Raw genomic sequence first — 27,888 nt, 5'->3', positions numbered from 1 at the left:
GGTCTACTTTCCAAAATGGGGTCATTTGTGGGGTGTGTTTACTGTCCTGACATTTTGGGGGGTGCTAAATTGTAAGCACCCCTGTAAAGCCTAAAGGTGCTCATTGGACTTTGGACCCCTTAGCGCAGTTAGGCTGCAAAAAAGTGCCACATATGTGGTATTGCCGTACTCAGGAGAAGTAGTATAATGTGTTTTGGGGTGTATTTTTACACATACCCATGCTGGGTGGGAGAAATATCTCTGTAAATGACAATTTTTTAATTTTTTTTTACACACAATTGTCCATTTACAGAGATCTTTCTCTCACTCAGCATGGGTATGTGTAAAAATACACCCCAAAACACATTATACTACTTCTCCCGAGTACGGCGATACCACATGTGTGGCACTTTTTTGCACCCTAACTGCGCTAAGGTGCCCAAAGTCCAATGAGTACCTTTAGGATTTCACAGGTCATTTTGAGAAATTTCGTTTCAAGACTACTCCTCACGGTTTAGGGCCCCTAAAATGCCAGGGCAGTATAGGAACCCCACAAATGACCCCATTTTAGAAAGAAGACACCCCAAGGTATTCTGTTAGGAGTATTGTGAGTTCATAGAAGATTTTATTTTTTGTCACAAGTTAGCGGAAAATGACACTTTGTGAAAAAACACAATTAAAATCAATTTCCGCTAACTTGTGACAAAAAATAAAATCTTCTATGAACTCGCTATACTACTAACGGAATACCTTGGGGTGTCTTCTTTCTAAAATGGGGTCATTTGTGGGGTTCCTATAATGCCCTGGCATTTTAGGGGCCCTAAACCGTGAGGAGTAGTCTTGAAACGAAATTTCTCAAAATGACCTGTGAAATCCTAAAGGTACTCATTGGACTTTGGGCCCTTTAGCGCAGTTAGGGTGCAAAAAAGTGCCACACATGTGGTATCGCCGTACTCGGGAGAAGTAGTACAATGTGTTTTGGGGTGTATTTTTACACATACCCATGCTGGGTGGGAGAAATACCTCTGTAAATGGACAATTGTGTGTAAAAAAAAAATCAAAAGATTGTCATTTACAGAGGTATTTCTCCCACCCAGCATGGGTATGTGTAAAAATACACCCCAAAACACATTGTACTACTTCTCCCGAGTACGGCGATACCACATGTGTGGCACTTTTTTGCACCCTAACTGCGCTAAGGGGCCCAGAGTCCAATGAGTACCTTTAGGCTTTACAGGGGTGCTCAAAATTTAGCACCCCGCCCACTTGCCAGGACAGTTAACAAACCCCACAAATGACCCCATTTTGGAAAGAATACACAACAAGGTATTCCATGAGGGGAATGGTGAGGTCATTGAAAATTTTATTTTTTGTCACAAGTTAACGGAAAATGACACTTTGTTAAAAAAAAATAAAAAATTCTGCTAACTTGTGACAAAAACTAAAATCTTTTATGAACTCACCGTGCACCTCACATAATACTTTAGGGTGTCCTCTTTCCAAAATGGGGTCATTTGTGGTGTCTGTCCTGGCATTTTAGGGTCTCTGCAATCATTACATGTATGGCCAGTATTAGGAGTTTCTGCTATACTCCTTATATTGGGTATACAAGTAATGCACTCTGGGCTGAAAGGAAAAATGAACGGCAAACATACCTTGCTCCACATCAATGGCAGATCTTCCTCCACATCAATGGCAGTGATAACCTCAGGAGAGAGACACCCCGTGCCACCCTGCACTCAGGGTGAGCCACCAACTTATGTGACGGGGCCTCAGAACTTTAGTATACAGCATTATGCCTGTAGGATACAGCAATATGCCTGCCAATAGAGATGACTCTGTGCATTAAAGCATCATCATAGGCCCAAATCACATATAAACCGGGGGTGTTCACACTCAAAGGAAATTCAAACATGCCGTCTTATATCGCCAACCCAGGACAGATCAGCAATATCAAGCATGGAAACCGATCCTTCTTCCGACTTTTATGATTACCCGTTTTTTTGGTTTTCAAGCTCACCTCTCCTCCACCTGGGACAATGTGCGAAAGACCACTGAGTGTGTGCCTACTCCTATGTCTGGAGTTCCCTAGGTTCTAATAGTGTACCTGCTCGTGGTACCTCTCAAAGCACTCCCCTACGCATAGGCCAGGCTGATCAGGACAGCAGGGACAATAAAAACTGGTGTCATTCCTTCTTCCAGTCCTGCTGCAGACACGACAATGTTTTCTTCGGATGCGTTGACCTGGGGCACACAGAATCTGATAGGCATAATGCCTACCATGCAGTCGGCTAGTTGCATCTGGGGGGGGGGGGGGGGCTGGCACCTCCTGGATACAGGATGTCCAGAATGATCTGTTCCTGAAATTGGAGGAAAGATCCAGTTCTCCCAGCCTTACTGTAGAGAACAAAACTGCCAATTGAATCAGATAAAAAGACACTTTCTTATACCAGCGTCTTGTTTTCCGGGTAATAAAATAGGGCGCTAACCTCTGGTCATTGAAGTCCACCCCTCCCATGTTGACATTATATTCGTGGACGACAAGGGGCTTTTCAATGACCTTAGTTGCCCGTTGAATTTGGACTGTCGTGTCTGTGTGAATGGTGGACAGAAAGTAAACGTCCCTCTTGTCCCTCCATTTCACCGCGAGCAGGTCTTCAGTACGCAAGGCGGCCCTCTGCCCCCGTTCAAGTATGGTGGTAACGTGCCGTTGGGGGAAGCCCTGGCGACTAGGCCGCGCAGTGCCACAGCATCGGATTCCTTCTAACTTTAAGTGCTGAAAGAGGGCCACACTTGTGTAATAATTGTCCACAAAAAGATGGTACCCCTTCTGGAACAAGGGTGACACCAAGTCCCACACAACCTTTCCACTGCTCCCCAGGTAGTCAGGGCATCCGACCGGCTCCAATTTTGAGTCTTTTCCCTCATAGACCCTAAAACGACATGTATAGCCTGTGGCCCTTTCACAGAGCTTATACAGTTTCACCCCATACCGGGCGCGCTTGCTTGGGATGTACTGTTTGATGCCAAGGCGCCCGGTAAAGCGTAAGAGGGACTCGTCTATGCAGATGTTCTGTTCAGGGATATAAGCATCTGCAAATGTTGAGGACAGGTGGTCTATGAGGGGCCGAATTTTGTGGAGCCGGTCATAAGCAGGGTCTCCCCTTTCATGACCGGTTTCGTCGTCGTTGAAGTGCAGGAAGCGCAGGATGGACTCAAATCGTGTCCTGGACATGGCAGCAGGGTACAAGGGAACATGATGTACTGGGTTTGTAGACCAATACGACCGCAATACATTCTGTTTCATTAGTCCCAAGTGAAGGATAAGGGCCAAAAAGATTTTAATGTCGTAAACTTGGACTGGTTTCCACCCGAAAGGCTGGGCATACATGCTCTCCGGGTGCTCGGTGATGAATTGTGTGGCTTTACGGTTGGTCTCAACCACAATTAAGTCCAAGAGAACCTGGGTGATGAACAGCTGCAAAAAGTCTAGGGCCGTTCCTAGATGAGCTGTCGCCACCTGGACTCCAGACTGGGCGGTGAAAGGGGGCACTACGGGTGCGGCGGAATCAGGGGATTGCCAATCTGGTTGTGCCAGCACCTCTGGGAGTCTATGGGTACTACGGGCCCGTCTTCTTCTTGGTGGCTGCGACGGGGGTACTACTGCACTTGCCACCGTACCAGTTTCAACTTCCATGCTGACGCTCACCACTTCGCCAGGGTCTACAGAAGTACTGGTACCAAGTCCAGGAGATGCTGCGCTGCTGGTGCCTGCCTCACCAAGAAAACTATCAACAGCGCTAGCACCACCCTGCTGCCCTTGAGGCGGATCCTGAGCCACCTGCGGTCTAACGACTTGGGGTCTGGCACGCCTGGCTCTAGCCGGGACCAAAGCCTCGTCATCACTTTCGGTCAGGGAACCACTGCTTTCTACAGGTTCAAATTCGGACCCGGAAGATTCGACGGATGATGTCAGGAACCGGCCCGCGGCACGCCTGCGTATACGGTTCCCGACTGCGGGTTTGACCAGATTAAGCGGGGAACAGCCTTATTTAAGCTACAAACAAGGCTGGAACCCCTCAAACACTTCTCACTGCCACCACTAGCTGTTCGCTAGACACTTCCACTCTGCTGTCGAGTCCTCAGCGCGCACTCCGCGTTTTCGTATTTGGGTCAGCTTTGCGCTTAGGCCAAATACGGGAACGCCACGCACCCACACACACACACAGTTGCAATCTTACACTGTCGTGAAGCAAAGACCCACTAACAGTCGTTCCGAACAATACTGTTAGCCACTCTGCTGTCGCTACTCGCACTGGCGTTGTTCGTACGTTGGGTCAGCTGCGCGCTTAGGCCAACGTATGACAAACGCCCCCACACACAATGCAATTACAATTTCATACGGTAGTGTTGCTCAAGCGTACAATTAGGCATGAAACTTATACACGGTTACACTTCAGTCTCTTCTAGGCTATGAGTGTTAGTTTAGTACGGCAGAAGTCAAGCTTATTAAATAATAATTTAATATTCCAGAAAAACATAGAACAGTGCAGAACTTAATATATACAGAAAAATTACAAAAAACAAAGTAAAAATAGTTACAAGATAAAGTTACAAAGATAACACACAAAGCGATTTTGCTTACCAAAATAAAGGGATCCCGATAGAAGAATCGTGGACTTTGGTGTGGACGGACACAGTCTGGCTAGACCAGGAGTTCACTAGCTTGGGCCAGGAGACCGGCTGCCACTGCCGTCAGAAGAGAACTGATTTGAGGTAGCTGTCCCCTGGTTTTTATAATGAAATATTCGCCTCGAGGCTGTAAGCCTGTGTGGACGGGGGGGGGGGGGGGAAGCTGGATTTAATTACATCCTCAGTCATAATTGGATTTCCAGAGATCCAACATCCACTATAGTCCACACACCCAACAAAAGACTTCCTTAGCCCAATTTCCCCAGGTTACAATGTCTTTACATCAAGAGATTGTTAAATGAGGCTTTTCAACTCCACCAATAATTCAATTTCCACAGGTAGAAAATGGTATCAAAAGGACTTCACCTCTTCAATAATTTCCAGTAGGCTGTCAAATACATTTCAAACATTCAGGTGTCAGCTTCCCCCTGCCCCCAAGACTCTAGCAGGCTTGCCTTGTCCCAATGGCTGACACCAGACTCAAAAGCCATGCCGACCAGCCTATTCTTCCTCAATTGGCAGGTAATTAGCAGTAGACACAGTTTCCCCTGCTGGACAATGGGGCAGAGGTAATGGACATCTACATACAGAATTACATTAGACAGACTTCAGTTTACTCTGGCCAGGTGACCAATTACTCCCAAGCCCAATACACATCTGAGGCATTATTCAGACAACATGGTCTGACCACCTGTATAGGCTTCACAGCAACTGTCTAATTAAGGGTTTCCTCATTAGAAGCAGACAATGATAGGTAATTTACACTTTATACGGAATTCCAGGAAGACTGGCTAACAGACAATCCCATATGTTACAGTCAAAAAATGAAGGAAATATGTTCCTGTTATCCTTAATATCATCAGCACCTCAATATATCTCCACACCTCCGCCGTTAACTTGGTGCAAGGCAGATGATCTTCCCAGATCATCCTGCCTGCACCTACACTGTTGGTTCTGCTTGACGGGACAGCCCATCAGCATTCCCATGATTGCTCCCCTTCCTATGTTGAATGGTGAAGCTATATTGTTGGAGAACTAAGCTCCATCTCAGCAGTTTTCCATTGTCCCCAGAAACCCGATGTAACCAACTAAGAGGGTTGTGGTCGGTTACGACGGTGAATACACGACCGTAGAGATAGTGCTGCAGCTTTTGTAGGGCCCATACAATTCCCAAGCACTCCTTCTCTATGGTGGCGTAAGCTACCTCCCGGGGTAGCAGCTTCCGACTTAAGTACAGAATCGGATGTTCTTCCCCAGTTTGGTTTACCTGGCTTAATACAGCACCTAGGCCAAAGGCTGAGGCGTCCGTCTGGACTACAAACCGTCGGCTGAAGTCTGGCGCTTGCAACACGGGAGGGCTGGCTAGGGCCCTCTTCAGAGCTGTGAATGACTGTTCACATTCTGGTGTCCAGAGAATCTGCTTGGGCAGCTTCTTTTTTGTGAGGTCTGTCAAGGGCTTGGCGAGGGCACTGTAGCTGGGGACAAACTTTCTATAGTACCCCGCAGTCCCTAAGAAGGACTGAATCTGCTTCTTCGTGTGGGGGGTGGGCCAGGACACAATGGCATCTACCTTCCCAGTATCTGGACGAAGCTCTCCCCCCCCACCACATGTCCCAGGTACTGTACCTGTTTCATGCCTATCTGACACTTGCTAGGCTTGACTGTTAGTCCTGCTGCAGTGATGCGCCCCAAAACCTGTGACAGCTGCGCTAAGTGGTCGTTCCAGTTGGCGCTAAACACGGCGATGTCATCTAGGTAGGCGACAGCGCAGTGTTCCAAACCCTCCAGGAGACCATTTACAACCCTTTGGAAGGTGGCTGGGGCGTTTTTCATCCCAAAAGGCATCACATTAAACTCAAACAGACCTGAGGGGGTGATAAAGGCAGACCTCTCCCGTGCCTCAGCTGTTAGAGGGACCTGCCAGTATCCCCGACTCAAATCCACGATTGTTAGATATTGCGCACCAGCTAGCTTATCTAACAATTCGTCGACCCTCGGCATTGGGTAAGCATCTGATGCAGTTATCAAATTTAGTTTTCGATAATCTACACAGAACCGAGTGGTCTGGTCCCGTTTGGGTACTAGCACTACAGGTGATGCCCATGCGCTGTGCGACCGTTGGATCACCCCTAGTGACAGCATTTCCTCAATCTCCTTGCTGATGTGGGCCTGAACCTCAGGGGAGACTCTATAGGCTGACTGTCTAACCGGCTTGTTATTTCCGGTGTCAACATGGTGTACAGCCAGGCTGGTCAGACCAGGGCGGGCTGTAAAGGTACCACGGTAAAGGATCAGCACATCAGATAGCCCAGCCTGCTGCTCTGCTGTCAACTCCGGATTGATCTGCACCTCGGTAACAGAGTCGGTTTCCTGGGTGGATGCCAGGATGTCAACCAGGGCCTCTGCTTCACCGTCCGGTAGCAAACTGCAGACAGGGAGAGCGCAAGCGGTTCTAGCATGATGTTCCTTTAACATATTTACATGGTATGTTTTCAGCTGCTTACCTCGGTCATCCAGCGCGACCACATAGGTCACATCACTAATCTTCCTATGTATGGTATAGGGCCCATCCCAAGCGGCCTGCAGCTTATTCTGTCGCATCGGGTTTAGGACCCATACCTTGCGACCTACCTCATAAACTCTCTCCCTAGCCCCGTGGTCATACCACTGCTTCTGGGTGGCCTGGGCTTGAGTCAGATTCTCTCGCACTAACCCCACCAGGGTGTCCATCTTTTCCCGGAACTTCAGAACGTATTCCACTATGGAGACCCCGTGGCCCATATCCTGCCCCTCCCAGACCTCTCGAATGAGATCGAGGGGTCCGCGTACCCTCCTCCCATATAATAGCTCAAAGGGTGAGAACCCGGTGGATGCCTGGGGCACCTCACGATAGGCAAACAGCAAGTGGGGCAGGTATCGCTCCCAGTCTCTCCCTTGCGATTCAACAAACACCCTTAGCATCTGTTTCAGAGTACCATTGAACCGCTCACATAACCCATTTGTCTGGGGGTGGTAAGGGCTGGCCATGATGTGTTCTACCTGCATTTGTTTACAGAGGCATTCCATTAGGCGCGACATGAATTGCGGGCCGTGATCGGTGAGCATTTCGCGGGGAAAACCGACCCGTGAGAAAATGCGCACCAATGCGTCCGCAACCTTGTCTGCCCGTATGGAGCTCAGGGCTACAGCCTCAGGGTAGCGAGTTGCATAATCTACCACCGTGAGAATGAAACGTTTCCCTGTGCTGCTGGGTATCGCTAGAGGCCCAATTATGTCAACAGCAACCCTTTGGAAGGGCTCCTCTATTATGGGTAAGGGCCTCAGTGGGGCTTTGTCGGTGTCACCAGCTTTGCCGACCCGCTGACAGGCGACACAAGACCGGCAAAAATCAGCAATATCTGTCCCCATGTGGGGCCAATAAAAATTGTGGGCAAGCCGGGATTTGGTCTTGCGGATCCCCAAGTGACCAGCCAGGGGCACCTCATGTGCTATTCTCAATAGCTGCTCCCTGTACCTGTGGGGAACAATCAACTGCCGGTCGGCCTCCTCCACTTCAGACGGCTCAGAGGGAATAACCTCTCTGTACAGTCTGCCGTGTTCCCAGTACACCCTCACTTTGTCGCCCTCCACCGGTGCCCTGTCCGCCAGACTCCTGAGCTCTTCCAGGCTGCTATCAAGTCGCACAGCCTCGGAGAACTCAGCGCTGTCGGCCACAGGCACCAGGGAGGTGGCAAACTGAGAGGCCTCTGGGTCCTCAGAGCCAAGCTCTGAAGTGGAAGAGCCCGACCCAGTGACATCAGCCCCTTCAGTGGACAATTCGTCTGCTGCAGCCCGGTGAGCACTGCGGGTCACCACTGCAGCTGACGGAACGTTCACTGTACACATGTCATTATGCAACACATCACATTTTACATCAACATTATCTGCATTCATGGTAACAACATGTCCTCCTCCAGGCCTGGGCACTGGAGACTCACTAGGGCTGGCTCCTAGTACACAGTCCGTAGCCCCTGGGGCCTCACCAGCACTCCCTGCTTGCACAGCATTATCACACAGTACCTTGCAAGAGTCCTGAACTTCTGCGGGGGATGCAGGCTCCACGGGGTTTGGAGTAGGCTCATACCGGGCCACTAACCGTCCCAGGTCAGTACCCAACAAAACGTTCGTGGGGATGGCATCCGTTACCCCCACTTCTTTCATTCCGCTGCCGGCCCCCCAATCCAGGTGGACCAAGGCGGTGGGTATGGCAGGGGCGACGCCCCCAACTCCTTTGACAGCCATAGTCTTGCCAGGAATGTACTCCTCAGGGTTCACAAGCTGGGGGTGCACTAGAGTCACCTCTGCTCCAGTGTCTCTTAGACCGGTGGTAACTGTATCACCAACCGTGACAGGTTGCAGATTCTCTGCATAGCTACCTGCATTCCGGGTGGCACACAACGCATTCCGGGCCCCGCCAGAGTTTGGGGCTTCCTTCTTCTTTTCTGGGCACGTAGCACTGATGTGACCCGGTTTGTTACAGGCAAAACATCTCCGAGCGTCAACGGTGGCTGTTCTACCTCCAGGCGGCTGCGGGACTTGGCTTCGCTGGGTGCTCAGAGGAGAAGGTCTCGCAGGCTTTTCTCCCTTCCAGCTGGGCGCCGTAGTCCTCCGAAAATCAGATGCTCGATTGGACGTGTAGGCATCAGCAACTTTCGCGGCCTCATCCACGGTCTTTGGCTCTCGGTCCCGTACAAACTGCCGGACCTCAACAGGACAAGTGTGGAGGAACTGGTCTTTTATTATCAGTTCCTGCAGGGCATCAAAGGTCTCAACCGCCAGTCCTTTTACCCACTGCTGGAAGGCAGTGCGCAGGTTGCATGCATGATCCAGGTAACTGTCATTAGGACCTCGCTGCACTGTCCTGAAACGTTTTCGATACACCTCTGGCGTGAGGTGGTATCGCGCAATGATGGCTTTCTTAATCGCCTCAAAGTCTGTTTCTTCCTCCTGGGGGAGACTCACAAACGCCTCCAGGGCCTTGCCTCTCAGCCCTGGTGTGAGGTATCTTGCCCACTGCTCACGGGGCACCCCATACTGCCGACAAGTCCTTTCAAACCCCTGTAGGAAAGTGTCTATGTCAGAGTCCTTGTCCATAGCGGGGAACTTATCCAGGGGGATTCTGTGGACTCGCTCACCTTCGCGTTCTGCGGGTCCAGCAGACCGGTTCTGCTGCTGAAGTTTAGCCAGCTCCAGCTGGTGTCGCTGTGCAACTTGTTCCCTCTCGGCCTGGTGTCTTTCCCTCTCGGCCTGGTGTCGCCGTTCCGCGTGTTCCTTCTCTGCCTGTCGGTGCAGTAGGATCAGCTTTAGGCGCAGTTCGGGCTCAGCCGAACCTAGTAGCTGTAGGTCGGCTTCCAGAGATGTCATCTCCAAGTTCGGTGGATCATCCAGGACATCGTCTCCACTCGCATTCTGTGGCAGGAGCGATTCCTCCTTTGTCGTGTCGTGAGCTGCATCCGCTGACGTTGAAGCACGGGCTTGCTCTGCCGCATCATGCTCCTCGAGCGCACGAACTAACTGCTCCTTAGTCTGGCCGCTCACCGTCTCGATGCCTTTGTGCTCACACAGGTTGAGTAGTATCTCCTTGTTTTGCCTTGCATAGCTGGATGCTTTCTGAGCCATCGTGTTGCAAAAAAAAAAAGAAAAAAAAAAAAAAGGGGGGGGGAAGGGAAAGCAAAACACCAAGTGTGTATCTTTGAACAAAAAAAAACGTATATAGATTCTGCACTGAGTAGACTTCTGTAGGCTAGTTGCTTCTAGCAAGCTTCCAGCCTTTAGTACTCAGAATAGCGAGCTAAACTGCGTACTAATGTACTAAACGATGCCACCACTGCCAGCCAATTATGTCAGGAACCGGCCCGCGGCACGCCTGCGTATACGGTTCCCGACTGCGGGTTTGACCAGATTAAGCGGGGAACAGCCTTATTTAAGCTACAAACAAGGCTGGAACCCCTCAAACACTTCTCACTGCCACCACTAGCTGTTCGCTAGACACTTCCACTCTGCTGTCGAGTCCTCAGCGCGCACTCCGCGTTTTCGTATTTGGGTCAGCTTTGCGCTTAGGCCAAATACGGGAACGCCACGCACCCACACACACACACAGTTGCAATCTTACACTGTCGTGAAGCAAAGACCCACTAACAGTCGTTCCGAACGATACTGTTAGCCACTCTGCTGTCGCTACTCGCACTGGCGTTGTTCGTACGTTGGGTCAGCTGCGCGCTTAGGCCAACGTATGACAAACGCCCCCACACACAATGCAATTACAATTTCATACGGTAGTGTTGCTCAAGCGTACAATTAGGCATGAAACTTATACACGGTTACACTTCAGTCTCTTCTAGGCTATGAGTGTTAGTTTAGTACGGCAGAAGTCAAGCTTATTAAATAATAATTTAATATTCCAGAAAAACATAGAACAGTGCAGAACTTAATATATACAGAAAAATTACAAAAAACAAAGTAAAAATAGTTACAAGATAAAGTTACAAAGATAACACACAAAGCGATTTTGCTTACCAAAATAAAGGGATCCCGATAGAAGAATCGTGGACTTTGGTGTGGACGGACACAGTCTGGCTAGACCAGGAGTTCACTAGCTTGGGCCAGGAGACCGGCTGCCACTGCCGTCAGAAGAGAACTGATTTGAGGTAGCTGTCCCCTGGTTTTTATAATGAAATATTCGCCTCGAGGCTGTAAGCCTGTGTGGACGGGGGGGGGGGGGGGGGAAGCTGGATTTAATTACATCCTCAGTCATAATTGGATTTCCAGAGATCCAACATCCACTATAGTCCACACACCCAACAAAAGACTTCCTTAGCCCAATTTCCCCAGGTTACAATGTCTTTACATCAAGAGATTGTTAAATGAGGCTTTTCAACTCCACCAATAATTCAATTTCCACAGGTAGAAAATGGTATCAAAAGGACTTCACCTCTTCAATAATTTCCAGTAGGCTGTCAAATACATTTCAAACATTCAGGTGTCAGCTTCCCCCTGCCCCCAAGACTCTAGCAGGCTTGCCTTGTCCCAATGGCTGACACCAGACTCAAAAGCCATGCCGACCAGCCTATTCTTCCTCAATTGGCAGGTAATTAGCAGTAGACACAGTTTCCCCTGCTGGACAATGGGGCAGAGGTAATGGACATCTACATACAGAATTACATTAGACAGACTTCAGTTTACTCTGGCCAGGTGACCAATTACTCCCAAGCCCAATACACATCTGAGGCATTATTCAGACAACATGGTCTGACCACCTGTATAGGCTTCACAGCAACTGTCTAATTAAGGGTTTCCTCATTAGAAGCAGACAATGATAGGTAATTTACACTTTATACGGAATTCCAGGAAGACTGGCTAACAGACAATCCCATATGTTACAGTCAAAAAATGAAGGAAATATGTTCCTGTTATCCTTAATATCATCAGCACCTCAATATATCTCCACAGATGATTCTTCCCAAAAGAACTCATCCGACTGGTCCATGTACCTGTATACCTCGTCATCGGAAAGCCCCCTTCTTGCCATTGTGGATTGCTAAATTTATGGGGTTTTCCTCCGAGACTACCCAGAAAAAAAGAGCACCTACCTAGCAAAAAGGGAGTATTTGAGAGGTATTGGGGTTGGTGGGAAGTGGGGTCTCAGAGGCAATCAAACAATCACGGGACAATCAAATACAATTACAGCACAATCGACTCCAATCACAGCACAAGCAAATCTGATGCACTCGGAAGGTGGTGGGGGGGGAGGGTGGGGTTGGGTGTGGTGGGGGGGGGGAGGGTGGGGTTGGGTGTGATGGGGGGGGAGGGTGGGGTTGGGTGTGGCGGGAAGTGGGGTCTCAGAGGCAATCAAACAATCACGGGACAATCGAAGCCGATCACGGGACAATCAAATACAATCGCAGCACAATCGAATACAAGCGCAGCACAATCAAATCTGATGCACTCGGAGGGTGATGGGGGGTGGTGGGAAGTGGGGTCTCAGAGGCAATCAAACAATCACAGGACAATCGAAGCAGATCACGGGACAATCAAATACAATCGCAGCACAATCGAATACAAGCGCAGCACAATCGATACAATCACAGCACAGTCAAATACAATGCACTTGGACGGTGATTAGGGGGGGGGGGGGTCTGAGGGCGATTTGAGGGGGTGGGGGGTTGATCAGGAGCCCACACGGGGCAGACTGAGTCCTGATCTGATGAGAGGCAGACACAGGGGGTTACTGATCGCAGATCAGTTAGTGATTGCTGGGGAGGACAGATGTAAACAAAGAGCAGGGGATGTAATCAGGAGGGGGGTATGAGGGCAATCGAGGGCCTGGGCAGGTGATCGGTTACCCCCCCGGGGCAGTTAAGGTCTGCTCTGATGGGTGGGGGTGCTGAGGGGTGATGGACAGGTGATAGACAGGTGATCAGAGGGGGATCAGAGGGGGATCAGGGGGTAAGGTAGCTGTATACAGATGTATACAGTATATGGGGGTAGTCTGGGATGGGGTCTGGGGGTGATCTAAAGGTAGGGGGGGAGGGATCAGGGGTGACTAGGAGGCAGTTAGGGACCTAAACTAAGGGACAGCGTCGCTAGTTAGTGGCAGGTGGGGGGGTGGGGGTTTTATAGGGGTGCAAGGGTGCTGGGCAGGGGTCTGCTGGGGTGATCAGGGGGGGTAGGAAGGCTGGGGTGGGTGATCAGGGAGGCTGAGGGCAAAAAACGCAGTGTCAATGTATACTCACAAAGTGGTTCCTCCTCGCTGGTGGTCTCTGCAACAATGAGACCACGAGGCGAGGAGGAAGCACGTATAAGGCACTTTGCTTACCTAACAAAGTGCCTTATACATTCGGATTGGCTGAATACGCGGATTCCTCCGCTTGCCGGCTCTGCTAAGTGGCCGGCGAGCAGAGGCAAAATGCCGGGCTTCCGACTCCCAGCGGAGGATCGCTCCGCCCATGCCCCTACAAGGACCGCCGCCATTTGTCTATACGGCGGTCCTTGCGGGGTCCACTTCCCGGCCGCCATTTGTCAATACGGCGGTCGGGAAGTGGTTAAACGCATTGTAAAGCATCATCGACAGCTTGTTCTGCAAGTGCTGCATCCTTTCGGTCATCTGTTGAGTTGGTAACAGGTCTGCCACTTTGTGCCTGTACCGAGGGTCTAGTAGTGTGGCCACCCAGTACAGGTCATTCGCCTTGAGTTTTTTGATACGGGGGTTCCTCAACAGGCTGGACAACATGAAAGAGGACATCTGCACAAAGCTGGATGCAGACGTACTCTCCATCTCCTCTTGTTCTTCCTCAGTGATGGGACGCAACTCCTCTTCCTCCCCCCAGCCACGAACAATACCACGGGAACGTGGAGCAGCAGAAGCCCCTTCTGACGGCTGCCGCGGTTGTTCTTCTTCTGCCGCCTCTTCCTCCTCCACAGAAACACCTTCCTCATCATCACCATCATCAGAGTCTGACTCCTCTCCTTCCCCACACGACTCCTCTTCTTCCTCCTCCTCCCCCCTCTGTGCTGCCGCAGGTGTTGTGGAAACATCGGGTTCAGATGAAAATCGCTCCCATGACTCCTGCTGCTGTAACTGTTCTCGCTCACGCTCCTCCACAGCTGTATCCACCACTCTACGCACGGCACGCTCCAGGAAGTAGGCGTAGGGGATCAAGTCACTGATGGTGCCCTCATCGCGACTCACCAGTTTGGTCACCTCCTCAAAGGGCTCCATGACCCTGCATGCATTTCGCATCAGTGTCCAGTTGTTGGGCCACAACATCCCCATCCTCCCAGATTGTGTCCTTGTGCTGTAATGATACAGGTACTGGGTGACGGCTTTCTCCTGGTCTAGTAGGCGAGAGAACATCAGCAGGGTGGAATTCCAGTGAGTCGGGCTATCGTAAATCAGGCGTCTCACCGGCAAGTTGTTTCTACGCTGAATGTCCGCAAAACGTGCCATGGCCTTGTAAGAGCGCCTGAAATGCCCATACAACTTCCTGGCCTGCTTCAGGACGTCCTCTAAGCCTGGGTACTTGGACACAAATCTTTGCACGACCAGATTCAGCACATGTGCCATACAGGGTATGTGTGTTAGCTTTCCCAAATTCAACGCAGCAATGAGATTGCTGCCGTTGTCACACACCACGTTGCCGATCTCAAGCTTGTGCGGGGTCAGCCATTGCTCCACCTGTTTGTTAAGAGCAGCCAGGAGAGCTGCTCCAGTGTGACTCTCCGCTTTCAGGCAAGACATGTCTAACACTGCGTGACACCGTCGTACCTGGCATGCAGCATAGGCCCTGGGGCTGTGTAGCTGGAGAGGAGATCGTGGCACAAGCCAAGGAGGAGGAGGAGGATGACGACAGCAAAGCAGTGGTAGCAGGTGGAGAGGAGGTGGCTGGAGGCCTACCTGCAAGCCGTGGAGGTGTGACAAGTCGGTCCACTGCGCAGCCACGTACTCCCTGCTTGCTGCCATCGGTCACCAGGTTGACCCAATGGGCTGTGTACGTAATGTAGTGGCCCTGCCCGTGCTTGGCAGACCAGGCATCCGTGGTCAGGTGGACCCTTGACCCAACGCTGTGTGCCTGAGATGACACCACTAGCCTCTCAACTGCATGGTACAGTTTGGGTATGGCCTTTTGTGAAAAATAATTGCGGCCTGGTGTCTTCCACTGCGGTGTACCAATGGCCACAAACTTACGGAAAGCCTCCGACTCCACCAGCTTGTATTGTAATAGCCGGCGAGCTAATAGTTCCGCCACGCCAGCTGTCAGACGCCGGGCAAGAGGGTGACTGGCAGACATTTGCTTCTTACGCTCAAATACTTCCTTCACGGACAGCTGGGTACTGCTGTGGGCAGAGGAGAAGGAACCGCTGAAGGGAAAAGCGGTGTGGAGGAGGGTGGCTGTGAAGGTGCACAGGAGAAAGTGGATGAAGATGATGCACCTGAAGGAGGAAGAGGAGAAGGAGGGTGGCTTGTCTTTTGAGGGGTGCTGCTTTTCCTCAAGTTTTCTTGCCATAGCTGTTTGTGCCTTCTCTCCAGGTGCCTTCGTTAGGCACTTGTCCCTACGTGAGAGTTGGCCTTTCCACGGCTCAATTTTTGCTGGCAGAGACAACAGATGGCTTTGCTCCAATCTGAGACACACACGTGAAAAAATTTCCAAACCGCTGAGCTCCCCTGGGGTGATGGTGCTACGGTGGCATCAGCAGCTGACGTTGAAGGGCATGTTGGCTGGCTGGCCATAGCTGGCGATACATGGCGCCGGACACTGCCCCCAGCTGTTTCGGAGGACGAGCTCCCTCTGCTTCTATCATGGAGTCATCTCCTCCTACTCCTCTCTGACTCCCCCTCTGAACTGTCCCCCTGGTCATCTCCTCTACCGGGAACATATGTGGTATCCGTATAATCGTCATCATAATCCTCCTGGCCAGCTTCGCTTTCCTCAGACACCTCCTCAACTGCACCAACTTCAGGTGGTTCATCATCCCCCTCCTCACACGATACGTCCATAGTATCGCCACCTAACTCAGACGTATGAGGTGGTGTACCTGCGCCTTCTTGTTGTTGCAGTAGTGGCTGTGAATCAGTGATTTCACCACCACCAAATAACTCCTGCGAAGTGTCAAATGCAGCGGATGTTGTGCTTGTTGTAGCATTGGTGGCTGCGGGAGATGAGGTGTTCTGTGTTAAATAGTCAAGCACGTCCTGATCTTGGGAAGTGATGGCACGTGCCTTCTTCTGAGCACTGTATTTTGGGGCAGGTCCGCACGAAATCACAGCAACACCACCTCGCACAGACCTGCTGGTGCCTGGTGGCCTTCCTCTGGGTCTGCCTCTACCTCTTCCTCTACCTGGTTTGTCCATTTTGTCCATCTCGGGTGGATGTTAGGTATATGCAGTGAGGTGGGTTCACTCAACACAACAGGTAGTAGGATGCAGTGAGCTGGGTTCACTGAACAGTAAAGGTACTTAGATGCAGTGAGGTGGGTTCACTCAACACAACAGATAGTAGGATGCAGTGAGCTGGGTTCACTGAACAGTAAAGGTACTTAGATGCAGTGAGGTGGGTTCACTCAACACAACAGGTAGTAAGATGCAGTGATGAGGTGGGTTAAGTAAACACAACAGGTACTGCAGTATATGCAGTACTGGGTAGTACAATGTGCAGCTCCCTGTCACACACACAGGTAGTCACTGAATGTGCTGGGCTGCTGGCAGTGACACACACGCACACTATCAATTGCAAGGCTGTGCATGCAACAAAAGTGTCAGTTTGACACACAGAAAAAAAAAAAAGTACAGGATGAGCTCTGAATAGAGCTATTGAGGGGTGCTATAATTGCAATAACAATCAGCCAGGAGCAAGATAAGCAGCCAAGAGCCTAACTAATCTGTCCCTAGAAGAACAAGTCTGCAGCAGCTGTCCCTACTCTGTCTCTAGCAGGCACACGAGTGAGGCTAATGGCCGCCGGAGCCTGCCTTATATAAGGGGGGGTGGGGCTCCAGGGCTTAGTGTAGCCTGAATGGCTACAATGTGCCTGCTGACTGTGATGCAGAGGGTCAAAGTTGACCCTCATAGTGCATTATAGGGCGAATCGAACTTCCGCAAAAGTTCGCCTGGTGCAGGCGAACGCGAACCCCCAAAGTTCGCCTGGAACCGTTCGCAGGTGAACCGTTCGCTACATCTCTACTTGCTCAGGCTTGACCTGTGGCCAGAGCTGTCACAATTTTCCATCCAACTTCTGGATTTCCCTGCCTCAAGCGTCCTGTCAGAAAGGACCTTCAGCACAGCTTGAGGCATTGTCAGTGAGAAGAGAAGTCGCCTAGGTCAAAAGAGTGTTCAGTACCTCACCTTTATCAAAATGAATGAGGCATGGATCCTGGAGGGCTACTGCCTGCCCGAAGACTAAGTCAGTCCACACACACAGCATCTCTGCCTGCACGCCGTGTGACTGCCTGCCGCAAGACTAATTCAGTCCCCACACTACATCCCTGCCTGCCTGCCGGCCACTGCTGCCGCCTGACCCAAGACTAAGTCAGTCCCCACACAGCATCTCTGCCTGCAGGCCGCTTGACTGCCTTCTCCGCCACCACCAACAGGGTCCAGAACTCCAGGTGGATTCCTGAATTTTTAAGGCCGCTAACAAAAAGAATAATTTTTCTGGTGTGTGTACATGCCTAATTTTTCTGGCTGCAACAACAAAACAAAAGGCATGTACAAGTGTCAATCCCCCTTCGTGATCGTTACCTTGCCGTGGTGAAGGGGCTTACATATCACAATGAAGCATTGACCTAAGAAAATAAGGGCGTTGCTTCATTGTGGACAGACCAAATTCGATCAGCTGGACAGTCACTGTTGTTCTGTCATTGAGCTACCTCAGCCAGACCATATGGGCTGGAAAGCCACCATCACCTGCACTCTCGCCAACGTGCACACCAGCACGGCCATCTGTTTGCGGTGCGTTACACAGTGAGTGTGTTCTGTCAGTGTGAAGCAGTACACTACTTACACTACCTGATCCATGTATACACACGCAAGATGTTTTCAAGCACTTTAGGTGTTAGACCCCTTGAAACATCTTTTCCATCACTTTTGTTGCCAGAAACAGTGTTTGTACTTTTTCAAGTTCACCTGCCCATTGAAGTCTATTGCGGTTTCTTGAAGTTCGCTGGTTCGCGAAGTTTTTCGCGAGTTCGCGTTCCCGGATTCGTGAACCAAAAATCGCTGGTTTGCGCCATCTCTATCTAGGACTAGCAGCTGTGGCATGCACATGGTGCGCAATATTGCAGAACTAAACAAGCCTATCACAGGTCTGTAAGAAGGCTACTGTCATGCTGCTTGGCATGCTGCCCACTGACTTCTATGGGTTGCCACTGCATTGACCTCAGACTCACGCCAAGCCACTCCACACCACACCGGTGCCGCACATTCTGGATATTGTTGCAGGTTGAGTGCTGTGACTCACAGAAACATTTTAGTATTGAGGAAACGCTGTGCACTGGACACTACACAGCAGTCACTGGAAAGTTCGGCAATTCTCCTTCTCCATCCACTCACTGTTGTATAGAGAGCAAAGCCACCATTCCCGGGACGGAGGGTGAGCGACAACTAGATTGCCAGGGATTTAGCAAGACATGGACCATGGTGCCTCATTCGGACCATAAGACACACCAACATTTTCCCCCTCTGTTTGGGGGGAAAAAGTGCATCTTATGGTAAAAATATGGTAAGTCACGTGCAGAAGAGAAGGAATGTGGTATATGTGATTCCAGCATAGTGTCACAATTATGCGTAGGTATGGTGCTAATGCTGCCAGTGTCACAATTATGTACCAGTGCTGCTGACATAATGCACAGTTTTTCCAAAACAGCAGATGCTACTGGGACTGCACTACCAAACACCAGAATAACAACAAGGTGAGAAAATGCATTGCACAACCATAAAGCATTCAAGTAAATAGTTATTTTTTGTGTTAAAATACTGATGGTGGAATTTAGCTTATTGACTTACATCACATTGAATTTAGTGATATTCATATTTGACAAAATTAAGGTTTAGCCTGCTTTTAAAGGGAGCCTGCAGCAAGAAGTATATGATGGCTGCCATATCTCTTTACTTTTAAAGAGGGATTATCAGCCACAAAATCACTTTACCCACTGCTCTGTGTTTATTATGCACCCTGCAGCCTTACCCTGCATTGCAAGCACTCCAATCTTTTCAGAAATGTTTCTGCTGTAATAAATCTCATTTGTCAACCTGGCTCTATTTTGTAGAATGCAGAGGAGAATGAAGCTTGTCATCGTCCATCCCACATTCCTGCTCCTAACTTATTGGCTGAGGGCAGTTCAGTATGAAGTTGCTGAAACCCGATATTGCTGAGCTCACTTGTTTACAAGCAAGTTAGATTATAGGAAAAAAAAGAAAGAAGTAAGGGAGAACATGACATCAGGTTTGGCTTCAGTCAGAGGGAACCAAGATGGCTAATGCTAGGAAAAGATTTCTCTTTCTTTACTATATAAAATTCACTAAAATCAAAACGTGGACAGTACAATACACCTTTTGTGGAAGTAGAACAAGTAGTTATCCATACCTCCCAACTTTTTAAGATGAGAAAGAGAAACACTTAAGTCACACCTCCTGTGTGGCTTTGAGCCACACCACTACTTTTGCAGGAGGGTGCCAGTGGGTGGGAGATGGTGACACTGGGTGGGGAGGAGGGTGACACTGGGTGAAGAGGAGGGTGCAACTGGGTGGGAGGTCAGTTGAAAAGTAGGGGGCCAGTTGGGGGCGGAGGGTGCTAATCGGTGGGAGAGAGTGACACTGGGTGCGGTGGAGGGCGACACAGGGTTGGAAGAGGGTGCTAGTGGGTGGGGAGGAGGGTGCGACTGCCAGTGGGTAGGAGAAGGGTGCCAGTGGGTGGGGAGGAGGATGCCAGTGGGTGGAGAGGAGGATGCCAGTGGGTGGGGAGGAGGGTGCTTTATGTCACCTGTATGTGTGTTCCGGCGCTTTAGAGAGAGGTTATCCCATAGGATGCTGAAAAAGGCACTCAAGAGGGCATGGGCTTTGGATAGATCTGCATTATTGGTAAACAAAAACCTCAAAAAGAAGTCCAGTGCAAGAATTGATTATAGTCAGATTTTTGGAATACCTACACCTTATGCCCAACATTGGAATTGACTTTAAGGTGTGTTCTTAATAAACCTTGGCCCATCCTTACTACCGCTTCTGATCACAAAACCATAGTTGGTGAATACCCTCATGCAACAGCCAAAAGGGCTCCCTCTCTTAGAAATCATTTGGTTATAAGTGAGTACAGATGGCCTCCAAAAACTTGGCTGGGAAAAGCTATTCCTAAAGGTATATACAGTATAAGTGTGGAGGATGCCAGGTTTGTCCTCTAGTACAACCTTCTCTGACTCCCGCGGCGAAAAATCCTTTCAGATAAAATTTTCATTAATTGCATCACTACAAGACTCTTCTGTATGCTCACCTGTCCCTGCAGCCTATTTTATATAGGTATAAAACTGCCAGGCCACTTAGTGCGCAGATAAGTGAGCATAGCAGAATTGAACCGGAAGGGAACAGAAGTGAACTAACACAAAACTCTAGGCTGTTGTTCATCTGCTGATTTTCTACACCTTGCATAGAAGTACCTTCAATACCATATTGAACATACACCAGCTAAACATAAAGCCAGCTAAATTTAAACACTGCACACCCGCTTACCAAACTACTGATGGTTTCACCATGCCTCACCAACCACACTACTGCTGATCTTCGCTGGCTGCTCAACTGCTGAACTCCCCACCAACTGATCCATCGTCGACCTCCAGACAAGCTACGCCATTACCAACCAGACACCCCATCTACCAATCACACACAGCTGTATTTTTTGCCATCATTGATGTTCTGTCAACTACACTGCTGAACTCCTGTGGACTGCTCCTTACCAGATTGATTGATGCAATTTTTCTGAACCCTTTTAGCCACATCATTGGTGACATTTATCTCATCTTGGTCTAACTGCTGCCCCCCTGTCTATGCTTCCACCCTCCACACCCCATCCTACCTTATCCCTTCAGTACAAAATGTACCCCTTCCCTCCTATTCACTCCATGACCCCTCCACCATTTTCAAGCCATCTCCCTCTCCCCCATCACCACCACCACCACATGCTCTACCTCCACCTCCTTCTACACCTTGTCCCTCTTCTGTTCCTCCGCACCCTCTCCCCTTCTGTCCTTAGACTCCCTTTTGGCCCTCAACCCCCATGCACCTCCCTTCCCTCCCCCCCACACTCTACCTACACACCCCCTCGGCATAACCTTATTCCTATCCATCCTACCCCTAGGCATTCGCTCCCTGTTTCCTGTGGCCTCTGGAATTGCAGGTCCATCCGCAATAAGCTCACAGCCATTCATGAGCTGTTCATATCCAAATTCCTTACCTTCCTCGCCCTCACGGAGACATGGCTCACCCCTTCTGACTGTACTGCTGCTGCAGCCCTCTCCTATGGGGCCTACACCTCAGTCACACCCCCAGACCTGACAACAGGACTGGAGGAGGGGTGGGCTTGCTCCTCTCCCCATCATGCACCTTCCGGGTCCTTTCACCACCTACCTCTCTGCACTTCTCATCCTTTGAGGCCCATGTAATCCGCCTCTACCATACCTTTCCAGCCATCATTGCAGTCCTATACCACCCCCCATCTAGCTCCACATCTCTTTTCCTTGACATCCTAGCCTCCTGGCTACCCCACATTCTGTCATCGGACCTTCCTACAATCATCCTCAGGGACTTCAATATTCCTATTGATGTGCCCAACACACCTGCCACCACTCAGCTACTTTCCCTTGCCAACTCCCTTGGCCTCTCCCAGCACGTAAACTCCCCCACCCACTCTGCTGGTCATATCCTCAACCTCATCTTCTCCAAATCCGCCTCCCTCACCAACCTGGACATTGCACCATTCCCTCTCTCTGACTATGACCTCCTCACCTTCACCATCTCCCAATCCTCCTCCTCTGCCCCCCTACCATGCCTGGTCGATGTCTAAGGCATCTGCGCAATCTGAATCCAACCATCCTAGCTGACCCCCTCCTCTCCCTCTCCTCCACCCTCCCCACCCTGTCATGCCCCAATCAAGCAGAAGCACTACATAACAAGGCCCTCTCATCAGCCTTAGATGAAGCTGTCCCCCTAACTTTGGCACACCACCCACACACGCAACCTCAAGAAAGGGACAGAAGCCGCCGAGCGGAAATGGAGGAAATCGCGTCTCAATCCCGATTTCCTGGATTATAAAGCTAAGCTGTTACTTTTACACACTATCAGAAGCTAAACAAAAGTATTTTGCTGCCCTGATTGGAACTCAAGCCTCCAACCCACGACGTCTCTTCGCGTCACCTTTAACTCCACTCCCCCCCCCCCTCCCTTGCGCCACCATCTCAGCCAATGACTTTGCCACTCACTTCACCAGTAAAATCTCAGCTATCAGAAATTAAATCTCCCTCTTACATTCTTCAATTCCCTCCAACTCCCCCCAGGCCACTGCCATGCCTCACCATCCAGGCATCTCCCATGCTCCACCCCCCCCCCTCACCTCCTCCATCCAGACGGTTCCAATGCACCCACTCTCCCTAACCTCCTTCACTCCTGCTACCATTGAAGAGGTGAATCTATTGCTTGCCACTTCCCCTGCCACCTCCTTCCCCCTCGACCCTGTCCCCTCTGACACCCTCCGCCCCCACTTCCCTGACCTGGCCCGTGTCCTCACCTCCTTGTTCAACTTTTCCCTCTCCACCAGCACATTCTCCTCAGCTTTTAAAGAGGCCACTGCACTCCCCCTGATGAAAAAACCCTCACTCGACCCCTCCCTATCCTCCAACTACCGCCCAATCTCTCTCCTCCCTCAAAGCTCCTCGAACGCCTGGTCATCAGACGCATCACGCACTACCTCAGTACCAACTCCCTACTTGACCCCCCACAATCTGGCCACTCAACAGAAACCGCTCTCGTCAAGGTAGTAAACGACCTTACCCTTGCTAAAGCTGAAGGAAACTACTCCATCCTGCTACTGCTTGACCTTTCCTCGGCATTTGATACAGTTGACCATCCCCTCCTCCTTCAATCCCTACAGTCCTTAGGGATTTGTGACAACACCCTTGCCTGGATCTCCTCATACCTCTCTAGTCGCCACTTCACCACCTCTTTTAATGGTTCCTCCTCAACTCCCACACCCCTCTCGGTTGGAGTCCCCCAGGGCTCTGTTCTGGGCCCCCTACTGTTCCCAATTTACATCTCCTCTATTGGCAAAGTCATCTCCTCCCTGGGCTTCAAATACCACCTATATGCCGATGATACCCAAATCTATCTCCACACCCCCGATCTCTCACCCTCCACTATGGACAAGGTCTCCTCCTGCCTATCAACCATCTCCTCCTGGATGTCAGCTAGGTTCCTGAAGCTTAACCTGGATAAAACTGAACTCATAATTTTCCCGCCCTGCTCTGCACCACCTCTCCCAGATATTCACATCACTATCAACAGCACTACCATCCGCCCTACCTCCCAGGCCCGCTGCCTGGGCGTCACCCTAGACTCTGCCCTCTCCTTCAGCCAACACATCCAAAATGTTATCAGAACCTGCAACTTCCACCTTCGAAACATCTCCAAAATCTGCCCCTTTCTGACCCCAGGCACTACCAAGCAGTGCTGGGCCGAAATTACGCATGAGCGTAATTACGCATCGTAATTCAATGTAAATTATGGTCTTACGCGTAATTATTTACGCGTAAGCAGTAAAGTGGTATCGTAATTACACTGTCTACCGTAATTGCTAGGTATGCGTAATTTTACGAACACTTACGCGTAATTTTACGCGTAATTACTAACGTAAAAACTCCCCTTTTCTAAGAGTAGCCAATCAGTCAACATCCTAAGCAACCAATAGTATCTCCTCCCACCCTTCAGTATAAGCGTACGTTTTGACGCATACGAATGATATGTACGCAATAACTGTCACATTGACGGCTATTGCGTACATATCGGCCGTATGCGTAAAAAAATACGCATTAATGGGTATTACAGCACTACTCGTAACATCGTAGTGTAAGCGCCTACATTACGGTATCCTTACGCGTAACTGCGTAAGTTTACGCGTAATTACAGTGATGTACCGTAGATTATTTTCTACGCCGTAACCGTAATTGCGTAATGCGTAATAGCGTAAAATTATGCGTAATGATCCGTAAGCGTAGATTTTTCCATTACGACCAGCACTGCTACCAAGCTTCTCATCCATGCCCTCATCATCTCCCGCCTTGACTACTGCAATGCCGTACTATCTGGCCTCCCCTTCAAACGCATTGAACCCCTTCAATCAGTCATGAATGCAGCAGCTAGACTCATCCATCTTTCCCACCGCTCTGCTTCCACTTCTCCCCTCTGCAAAGCCCTACACTGGCTCCCTATCAGCTTCAGTATCCGTTTTAAGGTTTTGTGCCTTACCTAGAAATCTGTGCACAAGACCTGCCCAACCTACATTTCTGAGCTTGTCAACAGATATATTCCTGCCCGTCCCTCCGGTCCTCCATTGATCTCCGCCTGACCTCCCCATGCATTTCTCATTCCCATGCACGCTTACAAGACTTCTCAAGAGCTGCCCCCACCCTATGGAACTCCCTTCCACTACCCCTCAGACTCGCTCCTTCCTTCAACACCTTCAAGCAAGCCCTCAAAACACATTTCTTTAAAACAGCCTACCCCACATCTACCACACTCTAACTCTCAGTCAATCACCCTTTCCACAGTCCTACCTTATGTGGCCCCCCCACCCTTTAGATTGTAATCCTTGGCAGGGCATCCCCCCTTCCTTAGTGCGTCCTTCTTAATTTTACTACCCCAGCAATTACACCCTTCTCATGGACTAACTCGTACTTGTTTTGCCGGGTCTCTGTAAACCGCATTTTATACCCTGATTGTATGTACAGTATAACCTTGTGCTATGTTGTATAACCATTTGCTACCTCTCTGTCTGTCACCCCTTGTTGCAATGTATGTATCTCTATTTATTGTCCACAGCTGCGTAATATGTTGGCGCTTTATAAATACAATAAATAATAATAATAATAAAGAAGCGGAATATTCTATCTACTCCATTGGCGCAGCATATGAAAGAATACTATAGTAGCAGTTTGGATGGAGTCAAAGTAAAATGTATTTATAAATTGATGTTGTCTCCAAGAAGGTGTGACTTCAATAATATTCTAATACAAAAAGAGCTTGATTCACAAAAGCATGCTAACTGTTAGCACGCTTGTAAAAAGGCCGTTATCACACCTAAACTCAGTTTAGGCGTGATAAATTCTGATCGCGTGCAATGTCCCCAAAGCGCGGTGCGCTGCTCGGTGCACGCGAAGTGCCCATTCACAGCTATGCGACGTTTCGTGCGCACCGGACTTAAAAACAGTGCTAACCTACTTAGTGCACTGGTTATCACGCCCAAAAGTCTTTAGGCGTGCTAAGTAGGTTAGCACCGCTTTGTGAATCAAGCCCAAAGAGTGTAGTTGGATATATAAATTACTCTGTCACCATATGGACATAACATTGATTTTGGCTTACAATGTTTCCTATAGGTAGAGATGGCCCTGCATTTGTTTTGGTCTGTCCCTTCTGAGTTAAAAAAAAAGTCTAGTTTCCCTCTGTATGATCCTTGAGAAGACCATTTCCCCTTGCCTTCTCTCCACTGATACTGCAATTAGTTTGAGGATCTAATGATTCATACTGGCATATCGTTTAACTTCAGTTTCTTTTTGAGATCTTCTTTCCTCTTTCCAGGTTCCTCTTTTATCCAAAAAACAAGGGTCTGCATAGATAGAAGCTAAGTTATATGTCATTCTGTAAAATATGCATATTTTTGCAACAATTTGAGCCAATGGTTGTGTAGTTATACAGGGAGAAGGTTATTCTCCCCCAACTATAAAAGCTATCCATCTGCACCTCCCAAGCACACACTGACGAAATGCACATGTGCGAAACTGTTCGGTGGGCAGGGCTATAGACACAACCTTTTCTGAGTAAAGGTCACGCTAAGCGCTCATAGGCAAAAGCAGGGGGGGATTACAGCTGCCCAGAATCCCCCCTCAAACCATGGCGGGTGCAGTGTCTGGGGACAGGCACAAGTAGAGACACCAGAATATCTGCGGGCATCCTGCAACTCACAACACCGCCCCCTTTCTTTCCCTGCTACAGATGACTTTGGATGTAGCAGCAGCGTGTGTACAGAGCATGGAACAGCTCTGGGGAACTTAAAAGAGACAGGTGTCCTGTTGGGTGAATGCTTCACTTAGCATTGTCGGCTGTCCTCATTATTATCTGTATCCAAACTGCTCCTGATCGATCCCATTGCCGATCAGGAGCAGATCAGACATTTAGGAAATAAGTATCAGATCCTCTCAGTCAGACAGAGAAATTGCATTATGTGTACCTAGCATGATGTCCTATCATATTATTATACTGTATTGTGCGTGGCTGAGGGAGACCTTTCAGGAATACGCCCCTTGAAAATCCTAGGTTTGCCCCTGGCGCAAGTATTCACGTTGGTTCCCGCTGATGCATGGACTTGCAGGAGCCGCTTAGAGTAGCTTCCATAGCCACCACAGCTCTGGATACTTCTGTTTAAGTTACGTATATCCTTATCCCTGGGACGTACCTCATAGCATACTTATACATGCAACACAGTTTGCAAAATCTGCGGTTTCCATCATTGTGCCAGGCAAGTAACTCTTATTAATGCATCTGAACTGTTGCCATACATTATAATGCCATTATCCTGCAAGTTGGAATGTCTATGCAAGCTATCATGATCCAACTGCATTCAAGTGCATAATATGTTCAGCTGGTCAACCTACGTGTGCAAATAATGGGACTGCTCCATCTGCATGCTTTATTACTCCATCTACATATGCATGGACCTAACTTGCTTACCTGCTTAACCACTTGAGGACTGCTGTGTTAACCTCCCCTAGTGACCAGGCCATTTTTACTTAATTGGGCCACTGCAGCTTTAAGGCCAAGCTGCAGGACCGCACAACTCAGCTCACAAGTGATTCTCCCCTCCTGTTCTCCCCACCAACAGAGCTCTCTGTTGGTGGGGTCTGATCCCCCCACATTGTTTATTATTTTTTTTATAAATATTTATGTTTTTTATTTTTAAATAAATTGTACAATTTTTTTTTTGCTTCTCCCTACCTCTTCCCTGCCAATCACGCGATCGGCTGTCATAGACTTCTGCCACACGTCACACGGCTGTCCCCAGTACAGCGCTGCTGCTGGTCACAGCGCTGTACAAAGTAGTTAGACGGCGAAATCGCCGTCTAATAGTCTCCCAAGCGGCGATCGCCGCACGGAGACTGAAGGCGGAGCTCCGCCCCCCGAGCAGGAGATGCGCACACAGCGTGCGCGCGATCTCCGGCTAGCCCCGTAGAAGACCGTTCACGCCAATGGGCGTGGAGCGATCCTGGGGCTGCCGCACTGCTCCACGCCAATTGGCGTGGAGCAGTCGGCCAGAGGTTAAAAGACATCTGCAATTTGGAATTGATCTGATTCTTGGCTATATCTGCTTCAGTACATGTATGGACTTAATATTTGTCTACTTGCTTACTGGCTAATTATGCTTGAACTTGGTCCGCTC

General features: G+C 49.6%; 1 protein-coding gene across 1 annotated transcript in view; it reads right to left on the bottom strand.

The window, feature by feature from the left end:
• LOC137538238 (cytochrome P450 2J6-like) overlaps positions 1-27,888 on the bottom strand; it is a 199,861-nt gene that overhangs the window by 9,349 nt on the left and 162,624 nt on the right. The gene's annotated exons all lie outside the window — the stretch shown is intronic.

Source organism: Hyperolius riggenbachi, chromosome 11, assembly GCF_040937935.1.
Source record: "Hyperolius riggenbachi isolate aHypRig1 chromosome 11, aHypRig1.pri, whole genome shotgun sequence".
NCBI classification, from domain to species: Eukaryota; Metazoa; Chordata; class Amphibia; order Anura; family Hyperoliidae; genus Hyperolius; species Hyperolius riggenbachi.
Note: the sequence above shows the minus strand (reverse complement) of the source record. Positions and strands in the feature narration are given on the sequence as shown.